Here is a 14968-nt window from a genome sequence, read left to right on the forward strand (position 1 = left end):
GCCAACCAGCAATAGAGTGAACTTCAATATATACAGTCAGGTCCATAAATAGTGGGACATCGATACAATTCTAATCTTTTTGGCTATATACACCACAATGGATTTGAAATGAAACAAACAAGATGTGCTCTAACTGCAGACTTTCAGCTTTAATTTGAGGGTATTTACATCTAAATCAGGTGAACGGTGTAGGAATTACAACAGTTTGTATATGTGCCTCCCACTTTTTAAGGGACCAAAAGTAATGGGACAATTGGCTGCTCAGCTGTTCCATGGCCAGGTGTGTGTTATTCCCTCATTATCCCATTTACAAGGAGCAGATAAAAGGTCCAGAGTTCATTTCAAGTGTGCCATTTGCATTTGGAATCAGTTGCTGTCAACTCTCATAATGAGATACAAAGAGCTGTCACTATCAGTGAAGCAAGCCATCATTAGGCTGAAAAAACAAAACAAACTCATCACAGAGATAGCAAAAACATTAGGTGTGGCCAAATCAACTGTTTAGAACATCCTTAAAAAGAAAGAACGCACCAGTGAGCTCAGCAACACCAAAAGACCCGGAAGACCACGGAAAACAACTGTGGTGGATGACCGAAGAATTCTTTCCATGGTGAAGAATAGACCCTTCACAACAGTTGGTCAGATCAAGAACACTCTCCAGGAGGTAGGTGTATGTGTGTCAAAGTCAACAATCAAGAGAAGACTTCACCAGAGTGAATACAGAGGGTTCACCACCAGATGTAAACCATTGGTGAGCCTCAAAAACAGGAAGGCCAGATTAGAGTTTGCCAAACAACATCTAAAAAAGCCTTCACAGATCTGAAACAACATCCTATAGACAGATGAGACCAAGATCAACCAGAGTGATGGGAAGAGAAGAGTATGGAGAAGGAAAGGAACTGCTCATGATCCAAAGCATACCACCTCATCAGTGAAGCATGGTGGTGGTAGTGTCATGGCGTGGGCATGTATGGCTTCCAATGGAACTGGTTCTCTTGTATTTATTGATGACGTGACAGCTGACAAAAGCAGCAGGATGAATTCTGAAGTGTTTTGGGCAATATTATCTGCTCATATTCAGCAAAATGCTTCAGAACTCATTGGACGGTGCTTCAAAGTGCAGATGGACAATGACCCGAAGGATACTGCGAAAGAAACCAAAGAGTTTTTTAAGGGAAAGAAGTGGAATGTTATGCAATGGCCAAGTCAAGCACCTGACCTGAATCCGATTGAGCTTACATTTCACTTGTTGAAGACAAAACTGAAGGGAAAATGCCCCAAGAACAAACAGGCACTGAAGACAGTTGCAGTAGAGGCCTGGCAGAGCATCACCAGGGATGAAACCCAGCATCTGGTGATGTCTATGCGTTCCAGACTTCAGGCTGTAATTGACTGCAAAGGATTTGCAACCAAGTATTAAAAAGTGAAAGTTTGATGGATGATTGTTAATCTGTCCCATTACTTTTGGTCCCTTAAAAAGTGGGAGGCACTTATACAAACTGTTGTAATTCCTACACCGTTCACCTGATTTGGATGTAAATACCCTCAAATTAAAGCTGAAAGTCTGGAGTTAAAGCACATCTTGTTCATTTCAAATCCATTGTGGTGGTGTATAGAGCCAAAAAGATTAGAATTGTTGGTGTCCCAATATTTATGGACCTGACTGTAAACTTTAGAAATGGCATTACATTCAACATTGGAAACTACAAGATTTGGCATAGTTTCTGGAAAGAGTGGAACCTGGCAACTGACTTTTGGTTGATGCTTTTGATAGACCTAGTACAAGCGCTGGCGCACTCAGTCACTGCTATGAGAGCATTGTGGTTACCCCACTGGAGGGCAGGCGGAACTTCTACACAAGCCTTCGACATTTCCTATAATGGGAGGTTATTGTTCGGCCAAACGCTGAACAACATAATTAACCGCTTGATATCCGCACTATAGCCGAATGACGGCTACAGCGCGGACCTTAATTCCCGGGAGGCCGTCATATGACGGCCTCCCCTGTGCACGCGCCCTGCAGGGCGCGAACCGAGCGCGATGTGATCACCGAGTCACTGAGACTCGGCTGATCACCGATCCAAGTAAGGGGCCGGTCCCGGCCCCTTACCATGTGATCAGCTGTCAGCCAATGACAGCTGATCACATGATCAAAACAAAAGCTCTGTGATCGTTTTTTTTTTCTCCTCGCGCTGACAGTGCGAGGAGAAAAAAAGCTGATCACCGGCTCGTTAGCAAGGGACATCGGCCCCGAAGAGGAGGAGGCAATAATGCCTCAATTGTGCCACCAGTACCCCGTGCCACCTGACATTGCCACCTCACAGTGCCCACCAGTGCCACGTATCAATGCCCATGAGTGCCAACTATCAATGCCTACAAGTGCCACCTGTCAATGCCCACAAGTGTCACCTATCAATGCCCACCAGTGGTGCCAATCAGTGCCACCTAGCAGTGTTGCCTATCAATGTACCAGATCAGTGCCCATCAATGCCACCCATCAGTGCCCACCAGTGCCGGCTCATCAGCGTACATCAATGAAGGAGATAAATTACCCTTTTTAAAATTTTATAACAAAATATAAAAATTTTTTTTTTTTTTTTTTTTTTAAATTCGGTCTTTTTACATTTTTTTAACAAAAAATAAAAACCGCAGAGGTGATCAAATACCACCAAAAGAAAGCTCTATTTGTGGGAAAAAAATGATAAAAATTTCATTTGATTACAGTGTTGTATGATCGCGCAATTGTCATTCAAAGTGCGTCATCGCTGAAAGCTGAAAATTGGTCTGGATAGGAGGGGGGTTTAAGTGCCCTGTAAGCAAGTGGTTAAGCGAATGACATGAGGAAAAGTCTGGACTGTGGCCACAGACTAGTAAGAGGAAGCCACCATCCTTCACTCAAGCCCACTGAACTTCACGGGGTGCAGGAGGCCAAATCTTATAGGACAGGCTGCAGATTTCATAGATCACAATGGAGGTGTCTCAAAGTTACTTTTGACATGAAATCAAGTCCAGAGCAAGCTGCTAAGATGGCTGGAAAGTCTCTTTTAAAAGGTGCGTCCAACCAGTCTCTTCCAGTTGGGGCCAGAGGGCCTGAGTGAAGTTTATGATTGTATCCTCCTTCTGGAAGGTTTGGACAACAATCACCAAAGACCAGTGGGTCCAGAAGACAGGTGGGAGTGCAATGGAGAATTCCAAAGCTAACCACTGAATCCATTTAATTTATGTCCAACAGATCTCAGAAGAGAAAATGTTTGTAAAATTTTTATACTGCTACAAGGCCATCAAGCCAGTGATGCCGAAAACAGAATCATCTGGGGGCCTTTCTCCCCAGTTTTACTAGTACCCCCGGCAGGAGCCTTCTGGCCTGTTTCTGTTTGAAGGAAATGACTATTTTCATATACATCAAGAGGTTCAAGTTGGAGTCCGTGCAGACAATCACAGGTACAGTTCAGCAGGAGGACCAGTTGGTATCAATCAACCGGCCAACTCATACTTCCATGTACCGATAAATGCCGAGCATCAGTGCAAGGCCATTGGAGCGCTGTGAAGCACAGACTCCCCAAGTATCTTGAATGGAAGAAAGCCTTTTTCTAGCATTGCAAGCCTTTCAGGATCTTCAAGGGGACCTGAGTAAGGTTGACAACGAGACAGTAGTAGCCCACATTGCCTGAAAAGGGGACACAAAACGTCTTTTTCTTGTTGCATCTTGCAAAGAAACTTTTCGTGGGGCAGAGAATCACTTACAGTCAGTTAAGGTTGGTATTCTTGCCAGGGAAGCAAATCCAGTTATTGATTCGGTTAGGCAGAATATTTTTTTCAACAAGTGCCTCATACCAATATTGGCCTTATGGGGCGTTCCAGCAGTAGTTCTCAGGGAGACTTCACTGAACATGCAGCTTCTGATATTTTGCAACAGGTTACCAATGCAAAGACTCTGTCATACCAGAGGTTCACAGTGCCATGGAAATTTCTGTCTGATCTTTGTCTCTGGTCAAATTAAATCTTTTATGGCAAGGTCAGTAACAGCACCCCAATCCAATGAGACTAATAGCCTGTCTATGGAATAGGCTACACTAAGAGGTGCGAGGATTCTCATCTGAGGTTGTTCAGACCTTGGTGACCAGAAGATCATCCATGAACGCTACATAGGGGAGGATATGAAAGAAGTCTGTTTTGTCTTCTCAGCAAAAGCTTTCTCTCCTGTGTTCCCTGCTCTAGCCAAAATCCTTGACATTTTACAGTCAGCGCTAGAGGTTGGTCTGGCATACAACTCCATTTAAGGTACAGATCGCTACTTTTGACAGGCTGCAGATGGTGCAAAAGCCAGTGACCAGATGCTTCTTCCAGATGACAATCCATATGACCTTGAGCCCGGGTTCACACCTATGCGAATTAGATGTGCGTTTCCCCGCATCTAATTTGCATAGTAGGAGAATGTGACTGGCTCCCTATGGAGCCGGTTCACATATCTCCGGGGCGGCTGCGGAGCGCATTGCACAAAAACGCTGTGCGTCTTTGGCTCCGTTTCAGGGCCGATTGCAGGCATAGAATCGGCCCCGATTCATCCCTGAAACGGGGAACAGGGACGCACAGTGCTCCTGTGCAATCCGCAGCCCGGTATAGTGTGAACCCGGGCTAAGGGAAATCCTGGTTCCCTCTGTGGGACTAATGCCGTGTACACATGGGAGGACTTTTCGGCATCAAAGGTCTGACGGTCTTTCCGACGGACTTTTGACGGACTCTCGAACAAACGGACTTGCCTACACACGATCACACCAAAGTTCGACGGATTTGTACGCGATGACGTACGACCGGACTAAAATAAGAAAGTTGGTAGCCAGTAGCAGCCCTAGCGTCGGTTTTCGTCTATTGGACTAGCATACAGATGAGCGGATTTTTCGACCGCACTCGAGTCCGTTGGAAAGATTTGAAACATGTTCCAAATCTAAAGTCCGTCTGATTTTTGACCGAAAAAGTCTGCTGCAGGTCCAATGAAGCCCACACACGGTCGGATTGCCCGATGGATTCATCCCGTCGGACCAGTCCAGTCGAAAAGCCCGCCCGTGTGTACACGGCATTAGGCTTGGATCTGAGAGCACCCTTTGCTCCAATAGGTTTCATTTCCAAGTACCTCACGGTAAAACTAGTTCTCCTGACAGCAACTACTTCAGACAGAAGGATGTTGAAGATTGCAACACTTTCCTGCAAGGGCCCTTAGGTGTCTTTTTTTATTTTCCTTTTTACCAGAGATAGGGGTACCACGTCTATCTCCAAAGTTCAATTTTAAAGTGGTATCCAATTGTGCAGGGACTACTTCCCAGTTTTTCTGGAGTTTTCACATGAGAGGCACTGAGTGCACAGCAGGAAGACTTGAGTTTTCTTATACATGGTCAAGTCACTAACAGTGTACTTGGTCAAAAGAGGAAAGTGTACAACCTTTTCATTTAGCCATCAGGCCCTCAAGAGCCATCCACTCTTGGGTTACCAGGGTGATTAGATGCAGAAAATAGGCCTTTCTGCTCTGAAACGATTGCAAGCCTACTTGACTAGAGGGGTGGCAGCCTTTGGGGCAGTTAAGCCAGGATTGCTTGGAAGAGATAGGTAAGGGCTTGCTTGAAGGTCTGGTGCGGCCTTCATTCAACCTTACAAACTAAATATGCGGTCAGCAAGCTTGGGACAAGAGAGATCAATTCTTTTTGGCTTTAGCAGCTTTTCTTTAATTGTCAGTGTCTCTTTTCATTTGTTCTCTCCCACCCTATATTAGCTTTGGTATATCCCGTTATGTGCTGACGGGGGGGATGGGCCAGGAAAACGGAAAATAGTTATCACTTACCGTAATTTTCCTTTCCTGGCCCATCCTCACGTCAGCGCATAACGGGTTAACACCTCCACATGAGTCGACTCCCTCCCTAGTGGCCTGTGGCAGGCTAGGTTATCGAACATCTTAGTTGGGGGAGGGGCTGTCTTTTATTCAGCTTGGAACGTGTGGTCATGTGGAGGTGTTAACCCGTTATGCGCTGACGTGAGGATGGGCCAGGAAAAAAAATTACAGCAAGGCTCTGTTTCCACTACTGCAAATTGTTGTGCAACTTGACACATGTGAAGTCGCATTACAAGTCAAAATCCATGTATTTCAATGGTCCCCATGCTAATTGGTGCGATTTAAGTCACAGCGACTCCAAAAAAGGTTTTCGTACTACTTTGTTCTGACTTCGGTGCAACTTGTTCTCCCATGGTTTTCACCAGTCGCATGTCATTGCATCAAAAATTGCATTGCAAAGTCGCACTGTAACTCACGCGACCTTGGGTTCGCAATATATGAAACCTAGCCTAAGTGATAACAATCTTCCGTTTTATGAAACATCCTATTTCAAGTCATTGGAGCTTACTTACAAGTGGAATCCAGTGGACATCTTTCAAAATTTCAGCGCTTTTCAGCATAGGAGATTAATGCAGAAATCTGTCTGAAAAGATTCCACATGCTGCATCTTTGCTCATGAATATGAACTTTGTGCGATATAATTGTTTAGCACATAAGACACAATTTTTTCATACATAGATTGTTTATTTATATGTACTGTTTTGAGTACCTCAGAGTGTCACTTATGCACTAATCTATTTAGTACTAGTCTCAATCTATTAAGGCAATTACCTCACAAATTATTGTGTACACATTAGTCACTTTTTGTGCATTTTAATACATTGCGTTACATACGGTATTTTAACACAGGGAATAGCGCACCATTTATATTATTAGTGAAAACAAAGTAGCATTGTGCACCGTAAATCATTAGACGTGGTGGATCAGACTGTAGAATAAGTATAAACACATCACGTTGGGTTACAAAGTACACATCAAAGATGGTATAAGAAGGCTCCACCACGTCTAATGCACTATTTAATATGAAATGGTGGTGGAGCCTTATACCATCTTTGATGTTTACTTTGTAACCCAACGTGATGTGCTTATACTTATTCTACAGTCTGGTCCACCACATCTAATGATTTATGGTGCACAATGCTACTTTATTAACCAAATGTTTAACTCTTTAATGTGCATTACTAAAGATTTGTATTTTTTACTTTATCTTGCTTGGTCATGCCTATAAAGTCCATGAACTGTGGTTCAACTTTTCTAATTATTCATCTAGTTATGTAAGATATACATAAATCTATATAACTTGGGTCAAAGCAGATTAAGTGCATCTCTCTTATTTTGGATCCTAGTATTATTTTATAGTAATATTTATTGTTAAAACATTCTTTTTTTTAATGAGTGGATCCAAAACACTACTTACTGTATATAAACAAGATAAGCAATATTTGTCAGCCAAGCAAAAATATCACAGGTTCGCCACTGATGTCAACTTGTCTGTGGTACTAGTAGTTACAGTGCTCAGCATAAATGAGTACACCCCTTTTGAAAAGTAAGATTTTAATCACTATCTCAATGAACACAAGAACAATTTCCAAAATTTTGACAAAACTGAGTTTTATACTACAAGTTGGTGACATATTGCAACATCTATCGTTTTCCATTCTTCAAGCACTACCTTTTAGAGCAGTGGTTCTCAACCTTCTAGTGCCGTGACCCCTTGATAAAATTTCCCAAGTTGTGGGGACCCTAACAGTAAAATTATTTTCGTAGCGTGGGTTGTCAGCACTCAAGGCAAGTCAAGTAATTTGTGCCTCTAACCTACGGACATTTAGCGCTCCCTTAGTCCCTTCCACTTATACAGTATTAAAACCCCTTATGGTACATTTTAGGATGTACCACTCTCTCTTTGTTCTCCTTTCTTTCCCTTTTATCTCTCTCTATCCTAATTGTTTTTTTCCCCCATCCCTCTCTCTAGCCGTCTTTTTCTTATTCTCTCTCTCCCTTTTTCTTTGTTCCTCCCCCCCTTTTCCTCTCCCTTCCATGTATTCTCTATTTTCATTGCTTCTCTTACGCCTTGGGGGGGTGGGGGAAATGGGATGAGTAGCAGTGCTGGGGGAGTTCTGATCAGCCAACTTAGGTGCTCTTGATCAAGGTCATTTGCTGATCTGAGAACTGTAGTGGGAATTTTTAATGGCAACTCTAAGCACAGGTAGTGTTACTGTGTCTCTGGCTTCACTGTGTCTCGCAGCAGTGACATCTATGCCAAAATCAGGAGATAGGGTCTCCTCCAGCCCCTCCCACTTCACATTCCTCACCAGTCAGCTGACCTTTAGTCTCTGCCCCCTACCCATGCCGTGAACTGAATGAGCGGCTGGGAAGAGGCTGAGTGGGTGGCCGCAGGCTCCTGGAACAGCCCAGCTGGGCTTCCACAGTCTCCAGGCACAGCCCAGCTGGTCTTCCATAGGCTCCAGGGATAGCCCTGCTGGGCGGCCACAAAAAGGTTGGTAGAGTGATGCGGGCTTCAGGAACAGCCCAGGATTTGGTGACCCCTGGCAAATCGTCATTCGACCCCCAGGTTGAGAACCACTGTTTTAGAGCCTGGATGCTTGATGGATGCTCAACTTGTCTCTTCAGAATTCCCCATAGGTGTTCAATTGGGTTCAGTTCAGGAGACATACTTGGCCACTGAATCACTTTCACCCTGTTCTTCAGAAATGCAACAGTAGCCTTAGACCCCTTTTACAATGGGGCAGCTGCATGGCTAAAGCGCGACTTGTTTAAGCGTGCTTTAGCTCCGTTTAAGCGGTGCTTTTCGGTGGCCACCGGGGCACTTTTAACCCCAAAGTAGGGGTTAAAAAATGCCAGTGTTGCTGCGCTTCCGAAGCATTTTTCAGGCGCTGCCCATTCATTTTAATCGTCAGGGTGTTTTGGGAGCACTCCCAAACTGCCCCAAAGATGCTGCTTGGAGGACTTTTCCTAATGTCCCTCAAGTGCACCGCTCCAGTGTAAAAAGACACATTGAAATGAATAGGAGGAGCTATTTAGAGGCTAGCGCTAAAACGCCTGAAAGTGTGAAAGGGGTCTTAGATGTGTGTTTTGGATCATTGTCATGTTGGAAAAGTGCACGGAGTGATGGTAGCATCTTCTCTTACAATATAGAGCAGTACATCTGTGAATTCATGATACCATCAATGAAATGCAGCCCCCGACACCAGCAGCACTCATACAGCCCCACAGAAGGACACTGCCACTACATTTTACTGTAGGCATCATGCATTTTTCTTTGTACCTCTCACCTTTGCGACACCATACCGTTTTGAAGCCATCAGTTCCAAAAACATTTATCTTGGTCTCATCACTCCAGAGTACAGAGTCCCAGTAGTCTTCTTTTTCAGGATGGGCCCTGGCAAATTCTAGGCAGGCTTCTTTGTGCATGGGCTTTAGGAGAGGCTTTCTTCATGAATGACACCCATGCATGCAATTCCTCTGCAGTGTACGCCATTTTGTGTCAAGAAAAAAAACAATCAGCCCAGTTTGGAATTCTACTTCTTTAGCTAACTGCAGTGAACTTGCATGGAGATTTTTTCAACCCTTGTCACCAGAAGACGCTCCTGTCGAGGTGTTAACTTCCGTGGACGGCCTGGACATCTGTGAGATGGTTGCAGTTACATCTTTGTTAAATTTTGTATCACTTTTGCTACAGTATTCTGATAAGTAAAGCTTTGCTGATCCTCTTGTAGCCTTCACCTTTCTTGTGTAAAGAAATTATTTTCTTTCTTAGGCCTTGTGACATTTCTCTTCCATGTGGTGCCATGACTGACCACATCAAATGGAAAGGGGTTTTCTTTGTTAAGCAACGTTCTTTTATAATCAACAGTCTGCTGGACACCTGTTTTATGAATAATTAGACTCACCTGTAGTTGATTTCTTGTTAATTAGAATGTTGTGGTCTAAAATTTAGCTTTGAATTTCATTGGAGTGTATTCATTTTTGCAACATGGTCTTTTCTGTGTGTGCAAATTAACAAATCTTGGTTGCAATCAATGGCCCACATTTGTGGTGTATTTTGTAGTATAGTGTTCCATGGAAAATGTTGATTCTGAAAGGAAAGTAAAGGTTTTCTGACAAATTTGTAGGAGTGTACTTATTTATGCTGAGCACTGTACATGCAGCTGGTTAAATTTCATAGTTATGTTATCAATGTATTCCAGTGGACACCTTAAAGAGGCCGCTACTAAGGGTTTAGCTGTAATAACATCACCTTTCAAAAGTATTGTATATTCTGACCCTCCCCCCTCAATATACAGTACATTAAACATTGTAGCACCTAAATAATGGCTTCTGCTTACATGTTCACCAACAAGATCCTTAACCGTATGATTATTTTAGATTTTTGATGCTCAAAGCGGTACAATTCTTTTGCATGGAAATTTGGCGTTTTATATTGCAGGCCTGTAATTCTTAGGAATAACACACTTAAATCAGTCCAAACAACAGTCTAGTAGACATCCCGGGTACGATAAAGTTTGAAACACGAAATCATAAAATATAATATAATAAATAACTATAAATAATTATAATAAATAATAATATAATAATAATAAACATTATTCAATAGTGTAATCAAATCAAAAACACTGAAATTTGCTCAGTTGCAGAATTGTCGCTGTCATTACTTTCAGTGTTTGATGACGAATTTCCCCACAAATCACTATCGCTCAATTCTGCAAGTGATTCTAATTTATTCAAACTAATGATCAACAAGTACCCTATGCCCACACTTGAAGTCCCACCACTGTGCCTATAGACTAGAAGTATACCTGTACAATGTAGCTGCCACTTTAAATAATGTGATAATGTGAAAAATATTTAAACCTCTAACAAAAATGAGATAAAAATAGTCAGGGCGTGGCTGTACGGCAATCACATGTAACTTTTGACGCTGCACACTGAACTAGGAAGTGGAGATCTGTTCCGAGCCTGAGGGGCGGGTGAGAGTATCTTTTGTCTGCATACCTCTGGTCCGCCGTGACCACTATACACAGCTGCTATTACCTGTTTGAAGAGCTGCTGTGATTTTACTTTTGCTTATAATGAATTTATTTGATGTGAGTGCAATGATTAAAGATTTTTGAGTGTTTTAATTAAACTGGTTTTACGTTATCACACTATTTGGAGCACTTTGTTATTTAGAGATGGAGAGATCCTGATTGATGTTCATGGTTGGATACTGGAGTTATTTATTTTATTTATTTCAGGTACTTATATAGCGCCGTCAATTTACGCAGCGCTTTACATATACATTGTACATTCACATCAATCCCTACCCTCAAGGAGCTTAGAATCTAAGGTCCCTAACTCACATTCATACATACTAGGGACAATTTAGACAGGATCCAATTAACCTATCAGCATGTCTTTGGAGTGTGGGAGGAAACCGGAGTACCCGGAGGAAACCCACACAGGCACAGGGAGAACATGCAAACTCCAGGCAGGTAGTGTCGTGGTTGGGATTCGAACCAGTGACCCTTCTTACTGCTAGGCGAGAGTGCTATCCACTACACCACTGTGCTGCCCACTTAACCCCTTTGTGTGTGGTTGAAAGCGTTTAAGCCAAGCACGAGAGTGTAAGGCATTGAAGTTGGTGAGTGCGTTTTCTGAGTGGAGCGGAATCACTTTCACATACTGTTGTGGTGGAAGAAATGAGAAGATGCTATACAAGTTTTAATACTGGAAGAATTTGTTTATGGACTCTTTATTATAGATAATTTGTTCTTTTCATTTCACACTTGTCACAGGGTGATGAATATTCATTGATGCATATTTGTCAATATATATGTATGTTTCACTTAATATTGGATTCTAGCGCCACTATTTTTGTCTCATTTTTGTTAGAGATTCTAATTTATTATCGCTGTTTTCTAGCTGGTCTAAAACCATTTTCGATGTAAAGGGACGGTTTTGGTTGCTATGGACAATCTTCAGTTTCCAGGCAGAAAGAACAGATTTTATAATATAAAACTGCATGCAGGGCACTGAGCAAAGCATTAGGGACAAAAGGGATGTGAAATTATTTGATACAGTAATGTAATCTGTAAGATTACAGTGTACTGTATGTATTGTGTATCACTTTTTGAATTTGGCGCTGCGCTCTGTTCCCGTGCGACGCAACGCAGGGAACGGAGCTCGGCTCTGTGATATATCGAGCAGAGACACAGCCGCCGCACACTGCGGGGAGACATTGCAGGATCCTGGGGACAAGGCAAGTACCCGGATCCTGCGATGCGATCCTGAGTGTGACTCGGGTATACTGGTTTCGGTACTGAAAATCCACCTCCGAGCCACACTCGGGAATACCATCAGGGAGGTTAAAGTAGATCTAAACCATAACTGGATGACATTTAGTTTGACGTTGCCCTTATCCATCACAGTTTCCCAAGGAGACACAAACAGGATGCAACAAAACAAAAAGCCTCTTATTTTCGTTATTTGTAGTAGAGGCAATAGAGCTGAATCACTGCACAAAATAGAAGTACAGTATACCCCTCAACTCACATTTTTTATGTTTAGCATAAAGTATTGGTGATGCAGTAAGGTAGGCTACAATATTCATTTACTGGTATATTAAAGATCACCTTTTAAAATGCTGAATGTTTTCTATGCATACCACTATTCATATCACAATATACTATCACTTTATCATCATGAAATCTATTGATAGAGAGACAGGCTTTGAGTTTGAAACTCACTGACCCCTCCAAAGCACTAAAGGAGTCCATGTATAAAAGATTTGCTGAATGAATGTAACTAATATCCACACAGGTATAAATAAAGAAAATTGCTCAATTCCCTCATCAGCACAGTCAGTGTGGATGTGGAATCCCTCCCGAAGCGCTATTGTTTTTTTTCCAGCGGACAGCCTTCTGTTTCAGCAAAACACAGATCACTGCTGGGCGGCCGTAGCCCCTGGCAGCGCTTGTATGAAAATAAATCATACAGGCTGGTTGTACTGACGTCGATGGATGGATCAATTTCAGTACAACCAGCCTGCCGATAGATCGAATCTCACCTGATCCCTGCTGAGCTGGCCAAGATTTGATCCTTCTATGGCCAGCTTTAGTTAAATTTTCACTGGATTTCTGGCAAGATTCACAGATACAATTTTGCACTTATCAAACCAATAAAACAAAATGCTTTCAATAGTATTCAACAGATTTAACCACTTCAGCCCCAGAAGGATTTGCCCCCTTCCTGACCAGAACGTTTTTTACGATTCGGCACTGCGTCGCTTTAACTGAAAATTGCGCGGTCGTGCGACGTGGCTCCCAAACAAAATTGACGTCCTTTGTTTCCCACAAATAGAGTTTTCGTTTGGTGGTATTTGATCACCTCTGCGGTTTTTATTTTTTGCGCTATAAACGAAAAAAGAGCGACAATGTTGAAAAAAAAAAGCAATATTTTTTACTTTTTGCTATAATAAATATCCCCAAAAAATATATAAATTTTTTTTTCCCCTCAGTTTAGGCCGATATGTATTCTACTTATTTTTAAAAAAAAGAAAAATCGCAATAAACGTGTATTGATTTGTAGACGCTATAAGTTTTGCGCAAACCAAATAGGGGATAGCTTTATGGCATTTTTATTAATTTTTTTTTTACTAGTAATGGTGGCGATCACCGATTTTTATCATGACTGCGTCATTGTGGCGGACAGATTGGACACTTTTGGCGCTATTTTGGGACCATTCACATTTATACAGCGATCAGTGCGATTAAAAATGCACCGATTACTGTGTAAATGTGACTGGCAGTGAAGGTGTTAACCAGGAGGGGGCGCTGCAGGGGTTAAGTGTGTCCTAGGGATTGATTCTAACTGTGGGGGGGATGGGCTATGTGTGACACAATACTGATCACCGTTCCTGATTACAGGAAGCTGTGATCAGTGTCCTGTCACTAGGCAGAACGTGTTTGTTTACATCAGCATTTCCCCGTTCTTCCTCTCCGTGAGATGATCGCAGGTAGCCCCACGGACATCAAATCCGCGGGACCCGCGGTCGGACTCACGGAGCTCGCGGCGGGCGCGCGCCTGCTATCCGGACCGCGCAAGATCACGTACAGCTACGTGATTTTGCACAGCGGAGCCAACCTGCCGCAGTATAACTGCGGCGGCTGGTCCACAAGCGGTTAAAGTGTCATTAAAGTCAAACATTTATTAAGTGTAAATGTAAAAATAGGTACTGTACCTTTTATGACAAGCTTTGAATCTTGCATGTCCTCTAAAATATAAAATACCTTCTTGATCCTGCCATTTCTCCTCACTTTCTCATGAAATAGCAGCCAATTAGCCAGCTGTACCATTTCCCCCTCCGTTGCACTGCTCCGCCAGTGGACTCAGAAGAAGTTGTTTCCCCTTTTCCTCTGAAAGCTGCCTCATGTGACTCTTTGGGGTTGATTTACTAAAACCGGAGTGTGCAAAAACAGGTGCAGCTCTGCACAGAAAGCAATCAGCTTCAAGGTGCTTTTTTTTTGCCAAAACTTAATTTAACAAGCTGAAGTTAAAAGCTCATAGAAGCACATGCACAGTAGCACCAGATTTTGCACTCTCCAGTTTTAGTAAATCTACCCCTTTGTGTCAGACTTAGTGGTGACTCCAATTGATTTGTGCACTGGTGCGCAGTTATGTTGGAACAGGAAGGAGCCACCCCCAAACTGGTCCCACAAAGTTGGGAGCATGAAATTGTCCAAAATGTCTTGGTATGCCAACGCCTTAAAGGCAAAGTTTTCCTTTTTGTTCACTTTTTTTTTTTTTCTTCTTCTAAATTCCAGCTCAGCTATGTACCAATATAGCATACAGTGTACCGTACATACTCGAGTATAAGTCGAGGCCCCTAATTTACCACAAAAAACTGGGAAAAACTTACTGACCCGAGTATAAGACGAGGGTGTGAAATGCAGAAGCTACTGTAAGTGGAAAAAGAGGGTCAACAATGCCCATCTGCAGCTGCATGCCTCCCTGAGTCCTGTGCAGCCTATCTGTATCCTGTGCATGTGTCCTGTGTCCTTTACATGTGTCCCTGTGTCCTGTGCATGT

Source organism: Aquarana catesbeiana, linkage group LG01 (assembly GCF_042186555.1).
Source record: "Aquarana catesbeiana isolate 2022-GZ linkage group LG01, ASM4218655v1, whole genome shotgun sequence".
Classification (NCBI taxonomy): Eukaryota; Metazoa; Chordata; class Amphibia; order Anura; family Ranidae; genus Aquarana; species Aquarana catesbeiana.